This window comes from Bacillus rossius, assembly GCF_032445375.1.
Source record: "Bacillus rossius redtenbacheri isolate Brsri chromosome 9 unlocalized genomic scaffold, Brsri_v3 Brsri_v3_scf9_1, whole genome shotgun sequence".
Lineage (NCBI taxonomy): Eukaryota > Metazoa > Arthropoda > Insecta > Phasmatodea > Bacillidae > Bacillus > Bacillus rossius.
The window spans coordinates 20,702,685-20,709,265 of NW_026962012.1; positions in this window are offsets into that span (position 1 = coordinate 20,702,685).

Here is a 6,581-nt window from a genome sequence, read left to right on the forward strand (position 1 = left end):
GCAAAAATTATTACATAATTAAAAATTTGAAAATTGCACCAAATTTTCATGTCCCAACAATTACCTCGATGATTAGTTTTATTGATTCTACATATTCTTGAGGAAAGCACTGTTCGCTGGTAGGCTATTCATTCGATTTATGTAGTTCGTAGCTAGAAAGTTGGGGGGGGGGGGGAATGTTGATTTCACATTACCACCCGGGTCTTCAAAAAATAACGTCGGGTCGCGGGAACCTCTCTTCTAACGTGACCCGCAGTGGAGGAGCAGGACCACGAGCTGGGAGCGATTTCTCTCTCCAGCACTTCGACCCTGTCTGAAACCCAAATCAAATTCAAAACGAATTAGACTTGCTTCCAGACAGTCCTATACCGTCGGCGCAAAAGGCCAACAAACGGGAAAGGGGGGGGGGGAAAAAGAAAAAAAATTACTCACCAACCAGGGTGTAGAGTTCGGAGCTCACTAGGTGTCTCGCGCCGACATCAGGATGCCGCGGACCGAGAAATCAGGATGCGCGGACGAAACCGGAATTTTTAGAATTAAATAAGAAGAAATAAAAATTTAACTACGCATGACTTTTCTAAAAAACTACCTCTGCCTGGCTACTGTACAAACGGGATCACATCCCTTAAGCAAACTGACTACATTCTCGTGCACGCGAAAATCACCGTTCCCGCAAAAAGCCTCTTAGCGCAGAGGACGTAGGTGAGACGAGGTCAGTAGCCGAGGTCAGAGGGCTGAGTGCCCCGCAATCGGCCAAAACCCCTAATTAAATCGGGCGGTAAGGCCCCGGGTCAAAGGAGGGGGTAGGTTCGGTTATAAGCCGAAAATTTCCGAAGGAGTCCGAGGCGGTCATGGCAACAACACGACATGCGCGCTCTCTACCGGACCGAAACGAAAACAAAGAACAATCGACTTCTCCGGGCCGCGAGAGGAAAGCATAGTGCCTTATGGCACCGCGACGCTGCCTTCTAGCGGCGTAAGGGGAAACTACTTGAGGTGGTGAGCAGACTTGCCACCAGGTGTCATGAGGGTAAGCTCTGCACGCTGGCGACCAGGCCCGCGGTTACTTTTTTTGCCGCTAGATGTCAGGGATGTGTCTGTCGGACCCGGGAGAAGGTTTTTGCATTAGGTCATCGTCCCGTCCGGTCACTGCTCTTAGCTTAATTTCTCAGAACTAAAGTGAGGAGGAGAGAGAGGAAGGGGGGGCAGAAATAGCCACTAAGGTGGGAACGCAGCTCCACTGGAGACTGCTTCGTGACGAGACATGCTTTTCTCAGCAGGCCTCTACAAGGTAGCAGCTTGCAGCCCAGGAGCTGCTCAAAGCAGTTTTGGTCATGCAGGGAATTAAAATTACAAACTCGGGGCGTGACTGCAGGCGAGAGAAATTTCAACCGGGCTGACCATGTCCACATTAGACAGCAAAATATCAGATTGGCCCCCTGGGAAGGGGCTTCGGTCCACTGGCACAAAGTTTAAATCCGTGGCGTACACCGGCATAACAAAAAGTAAATCACCCCCATTAACAACCAGATAAATTTAAAAAAAAATAGAAACCCCGAAAAATTTTAAAATTATAGAAAAAATTAAAAAAAAGTGACGAAATGCCTAATTTCCGGCACACAATTGCCAAACAATATCAATTTACCGTTAGAGAATAACAAATGTTAAATAATATAATCCAGGAGAACTGACATGAAATTGCTTATAGCACAGTTTAAATATTTCCTGTACGTTGGTTACACAGTTTATAAAAAATCTCGATTAAACTCTAAATACATACTCTCTCATTGTGGTCTGATTACTTTAAAGTTATCAAATAGTGTTTCTGGTGTAAGTCTCAAGTTGTAAATTTATGACACTAAAATGTTTATGTTCTTACACACATGTTTAGTTATTGTCAGCGAGTTCTATTCAAATGTCCTTTGACTAGTGACAGCGGTAGTCCGTGGTGCCCCGCCAATATTGCGGCGAGTAGTCTTTATTGTTACTCGCCTTGGTAGGTAGCTGCCTCCGGGAGAACTCAGCAGACAACTCCGCTGGTAGCGCGCCCGTTACACCAATTGAATGGGCAGGAAGGTTCTGGCGACGTCTATGTGGACTCGCCCCGTCATTCGTTCTACGAAGTAGCTGTGTACTGAAGTTTAAACAGGAATGGTGGTTACATTGTCCTGCACTGTTTGGGAACTTATAAAACTGTTCATTCGAATCCAGTTACGTAAAGGCTACGTTGGTTGCGGACGTGTCAGTTTGTTATGTCATGCTAATCATCAACGTACTGCTGGTTGGTACACTTTACGTTATGCGATACTCGACCTCTCCTCCGACACTTGCCACACTGCCCCACTGCCGTTTTACTATCAGCTCCAGTCTAACATTTGCTTATCCCGTGACCTTCACGAGACAGTTCCCTTTATTCTACAGACGAGGCAAAACTTCTGTTTCCTCACTCTAAGTCCAAAATAATTCTGCTTGAAATTATTCTAAGTCCCTCGTGGACTTGTGATTTTTCTACTGGATTGAAAATAATTTCAGAGTCCCTTACGGACTTAGTTTCTGACGGCGTCTCTTACCGTATTTTCTTGCTGAAGCGGTCGCCACGTCGTCGGGCAGCGTGACGGAGGAGGCGGTTGGTGTAGATCTGTGTCGCTGCAGGTTCACGCAGCTGGGCCAGTCGGAGACACCTGCAGGAGCGTTGGCTGGGCCGGTATTTATAGTCCGCCGGGGCCCGACCGAGGAACAGTCTGGATACCCGCCGGCGGAAGTACGTCACGTCGGTAGTTACGGACGAAGCCCGCGAAGCCGGGCGGAGTCGAAGCGGCCCGAGCGGCCCCAAAGCATTGCCGGCCGGCGCGCAGGAATCGAACGTTGCGCGCCCCTGTGCTGCGGGTGGTATCCATTAGAAGGGCAGGGGCGCTGTCTGGTTGTCCTGTAGTTACGCAGTGCGAAACTGCGTAACACATGGGATATCCACTGTAGTCATCATTTCTTCTAGCTGAGACTGTCCTCCGCCAGTACTTATTGATGCTGACAGCAGCAGTGTTTACATCCATGGATGTAGAGCTCCATTTTATATTCGTCCAAACGGTGGATTTCAAATCGCACATTTCGCATTTCAGTACTCTTCCCGAATTCTGGCCTTCTCTTTTCTCAGAAATGGGAATCATATTTTTCAATGAACAATTAAAGGGAATGTGATCATCTAAGTCTTTTAACTGTTGGAACAGGAAGCCGATATCAACAATACGTCTACCTTTAAAGAAATATGCATATTTCTGTGTATTCGTATCAACAACATTGATGTTTCTGGAAAAAAACAAAGGGCACCATATACGGGCAATGATAAATGTGTACTGCAAAGTTGCTATTAAATATGGTTGCTATTAAATACCTAAAAAAATAAACAGTACGCTGGTACAATTTGTAATTCTTCATATACTTCACAATTTTAAGGACAGTTTAACATAACTGGAACCGGAATAGTTTTTTTTCCTATGCGTAAAACAGCAAAGTACCAGTAAAATAATATTTAGATCCTAAGGCAAGTGCACAATGGAAAATAAAGTGGTAAGGACTATGAGAGGCTGTTCTAATAGACAACTTTTGTAAGGCATTGCTTAAATTCTAAATTGTGTGTCTACCAAAGTATGCACAACACAGTTTCCCCTCGTCAATACTAACACAACGCAGTTTATAACAGTAGGTGAATAATTTTAATTTCAGGGACATACAGAGTCAGGTAGGGACAATTTTCAAATGTTGATTTCAAAAGACCTAAACTTACCGTGAACAGCCTACACTGTAAAACAATACATACAGTAAAAATTGTTTTATACTTTTTAAAAAAGAAAAATTTCGAAACTAGCTGGCAAGAATTTTATGGTGACAATACACATTATTTACAATAAATTTTACAAGTAATTTGTGTGTGGTCTGCCAGCATTATATATCTTGTCCAATTGTCGAATGAAAATAATTTTTTGAAATATTTGGCTATAATTTATTTGTAAAATCGCAAAAATCTGTATGTATAATTTTGTAAATTTTTTGAAGTAGCTAATACCGCCATAGATCAGTGTAAATTATCTCATTTATGTAATTACCTTAGTTTGTATTATGGTACTTCTGTTAAAATAAATAATAGTTGGACGGCTTTTATATAAATGGAACCAAGTATAATGGAACATGAATGCCATGGTCACGTTGTCAAACAAACAAATAATACACCATTTTAATTACCTTAATACCCATCGTTCAGTAATTGTCCATTGCAAATCTACATAATCAGTCTTAAAACAATCTGGCAAGTGTTCTTCATCTGTCGGATATAAGTTTTGTGTTAAAAATGCCAGATACCCTGAAAGCATAACTTATACCATATGAGATGACAAATAAATCACAAAAATGTTCTTAAAAGTCAGTTGGTTATGAGAAACTATTACTTACACATTTCAGCATAAAACACATAAGCAAATTATTATTCATCTTCCATTGTGAAGTCTGTGTTATTCACAAAGCCATCTATGTCATCTTCAACCTCTGTACTCGACTGAAATTTCTGATAAAAATGCCAGACTCCTTGAGGTATAAGATGACGAATAGATTTAATATCCTTAAGCTTTTCCTTACTCATAGGTTTTCCTTCAGGCCACAGGGAAATTAATTTAGATGAAATCCATCTGAGGGCCTCCCCCGTCGCTTGTTCTTGTTAATGTTATCATCAATGAAAGTTTCTTGGGAATGGCTGGTCTTCATCTGAAGAACTTGTGGTTTACATCTCTCCAATTTAATTTGACTAACTGTGAGACAGTTAATTTTATTTCCTTCTGTGTCAATCTTCCTGTTGGTGATCTCTTTTTCTATTTCACTGGTTGGTCCCTTTAAAGTCGTCATTCTGCATTTGTGTCAAAACAAATTTTCTCTTTTTACGGCATCCTTCCATTACCTTTATGTAGTCATCCAAAGTATATAGTCGCTGTTGTTGTTTTATGGAAGATTCCACATCGCCAAAATCAGAATCATTCGGGAGGTAAGTGTGACCTGAAACTAATTACTTAAGTGTCACAGAATTCAGTGAGTTTAGATCACCAAACAATGTGTTCATCATTAGTACCATTTTGATATTCCTATTCTGGCCCCCACATGAGTCACACCACAAAATGATGTCTGTGACATTCCTTCCGACATGAGTAACAATATGCTTTCGCAAGCTGGAACCCACTTCTTGGGCACCTCTTCCAGCAGTGCCTTTTACCCAAACATAAAAAAACTTTTGGATTCTTTCCCAGAGTGTATCCCAGTATTATAAACCCATATTTGCCTCTTGTAATAAATTATATTTGTTGGGATTCTTGGCAGAGGCAATGTTATCCCCATGTCATAACATAACGTTTCCACATTTTCACATTCCTTTGCAGTCTTAAGATCACGATTCATTGCATCTCTTGCTTCTTCAGCTTCTGACTGATGCACATTTAACTCATTCATAATTGTTTCCTTTTCAATGTTGTTGCAGTTTTGCATTGCTGCATGAAATCTGTCACATGCATTGCATGTATCTTTTTTCAGCTTTTTCCGTTTTATATTAAAATCTCTGTGAAGTATCATTCTGTAGCAACTAAAACTTACTACTCCATTTTCTTCATTTTCCTCATTGTATAATTCATACATTTTTGATTCTGTAGGTTCTGTAGGTAGGTATTCTGTATCACCACTCACTCGCCGACATTAGTGTGATTTATACCTAGGAAACTTGTTGATGTATCCTTAATTTTTTGAATTTCAACTGGAGAAATTCGAGGCACACCTTTTCTTTGAGTTCCTCTCTTGTCAGTTACACAATCGGAGCGAATTTTGTTTAGTGATGTGTTGACTCGTTTTGTTGATACTTCCAAGGTATGAGTAAACATTTCTCTGCAGACATTCACTTTATCCAGTTCGTATTTTCTAGTGTATTGTCGTTTGTTAGATGACCTTTTTCTTTTAACATTTACCTCTTGAATATGTGCAGCAATGAAAGCAGTCTGGCAATCATAAGATCCTAAGTCCAAAAATTTCTCAAACATTTTTTTTTCTGGAATCAATATTTACATTGTCTTTGCATCGTTTGGGGCAGTTACAATTAAAATCATTGAATTTCTTGGGACTACAGTAAGTACCTTTAACTACAAAATGAGGTTTGTTGCTGTCTTTTAGTTTTTTCCGTGACTGAATTGTTTAACTTGCATGCTTTCGTTTTCTCCCCTTTTTAGGTCTACCTCCTTATTTTGAGTCGTTTGTCCATCTAACTTTTCAGGTACATTACTATTATATTCATTCTCTTCCTCTATGTCTTTGGTCTCTCTATGTTCACCTTCATTGCCTGAATCTAAATGTGGAGTGTAGTCTGGATCTTGAACACTATCATCCCAGTCTTCATCATCATTTGTATGATCCTTTTGACAATATACATCATGATCTTGTTATAAAAAAACACACAATAACTAATCTAATATTAACTTATAGAATTTTGTACCCTCAAGTATTTCAAAATCTACATTGAATTAAAAACAAATTGAATCCAACAGCTGTTTGATTTCACAATA